Source organism: Chrysochloris asiatica, unplaced genomic scaffold (assembly GCF_000296735.1).
Source record: "Chrysochloris asiatica unplaced genomic scaffold, ChrAsi1.0 scaffold00007, whole genome shotgun sequence".
NCBI classification, from domain to species: domain Eukaryota; kingdom Metazoa; phylum Chordata; class Mammalia; order Afrosoricida; family Chrysochloridae; genus Chrysochloris; species Chrysochloris asiatica.
The window spans coordinates 26,513,141-26,514,912 of NW_006408525.1; positions in this window are offsets into that span (position 1 = coordinate 26,513,141).

Genomic DNA, 1,772 nt, shown 5'->3' on the forward strand with positions numbered 1-1,772 from the left:
CTCAGTTGGGCCTGGGCCTCGGCTGCGGGCTGTTTGGGCCTCGGGCGGGTGGGTTGCGCCTAGGGCAAGCGTTTTGGGCCTCTGGGTGCCTGGGTGTCAGCCACCGGGCTGCAGGAGGGTTGGGCCTTGGGCGGGTGGCTTGGGCCTCAGCGGGCGGGTTGGGTGGATTGGGCCTTGGGGAGGCCTGTGCCTCGGGGATTGGGCTGAGGGCAGATTGGGTCTCATGGGCACTGGGCCTTGGTGACCGGGCTACCCGGCAGGTTGGGCCTCCAGGGCCCTGGGCCTCAGCGACCTGGCTATGCAGCAGGTTGCACCTTGGGGTCCTGGACCTTGGTGGCGACCAGCTGGGCCGCGAGGTGGCTAGGCGATTTAGGCCTTGGTTGGGCCTGGGCCTTTGTGACCAATCTGTGGGCAGGTAGGGCCTCACAGCAGGCCTTGGCCTCAGTGGGCGGGCCTGTGCCTTGGGAGTTCCTGAGCCTTGGTGGCTTGGCAGAGGGCTGGTCTGGGCTGGGTCAGTAGAGGGCTGGGGTTAATGGCTGCAGAGAAGTAGTGTCCGTATTTGATGACGTAAAAAATGCCTCTCTCAGTCTCTCTGTACCATGGTACCCTGAATTTCCTGATATCCATGCCGATCTCCCTCTCTATTTGTTCAGCTTTGTTAGTTTATGTTTCCTTTTTTCTGGAAATGCAGCCTTCTAAGTGGGGTTGCTCTAGCCCTGTATTCCAAGCTCTGCAGGGGGCAGAAGCACTTGCCGGCACGGGCACAAAAGCGGGAGCCATGTGCAGGCAGGCTAAAGCTCAAAATGCCTGCAATTCCTTAGCAATTTGATCTTTTAAAAAACGAGTCAGAATGTTGGAATATAAGATCTTATGTTTGTTGAAAGGATGTCCGTCTGCTAGACAGAGGTTTCTTATGTGCAATTCCACCCCTTTTCCCCGAGACTGCCCTACCTGAGCTGCTTGGTCAGGGAAGCGCCGGAAGTGGTCCCTCTAAATTGTTTCTTATCTGTGAGCTGAAAATGTTTGTTTTCTCTGCAACATTGTGGTGCCATATTTACATTTAGTTACTGTTTGTATATTGATGTATTCTCAGGCACTCATCACCTGTCTCTTGATGGTTGTGGACTGTGAACTAGAATTGTGAACACAGGTAGATGTCTGTTCACTGTTTGTGTATCATAGTTCAGGGTTCACATGCCTCCAGAAACAGTGCACTATGCCAGGCATCTAACCCTAGGCATAGTTAGGGCTGCATAGGAGGGAGTGACACTGGCCTCTGGGAGCCCCTTGCCACCTACTGTCAGTCTTGGTCTAGGCCTGCAGGTTGTATTATCAACAGCTCCTCCCCAAATCTCCAGATGACCAAGCCATACCAGCCCACTGTCTCCCTGGTTTTCTTCTTTCTCACTGCTCCTGTTCATTTTCCTCCTTACAGTCAACATCCAAACCACCTCTCTATCCTATCCACTTATGTTCAAGGTTCTGGGATCACCATCTAGATCTGTTTCAGTGTTGTGTTCTGAGAGGAGCAAAATAAGAAACAGGGATTTGAGAGAGGTCGTTTGTTTGGAAGATAATCCCAAGAAGAGCCTTAGGAAATTTGGGAAGGAATGCAAGAAAAGGAGGGGAAGTGGTGACAAAGGTAGCAAACACAGAGTGAAGTAATGAATGGATCAGCATCTCTGAGTCATACAAATGGCTCAGCAGCTATCTGAAAGGCTGGAGTTTTGAGGCCATTCAGAGATACCTTGGAAATATGGCCTGAAAATTGA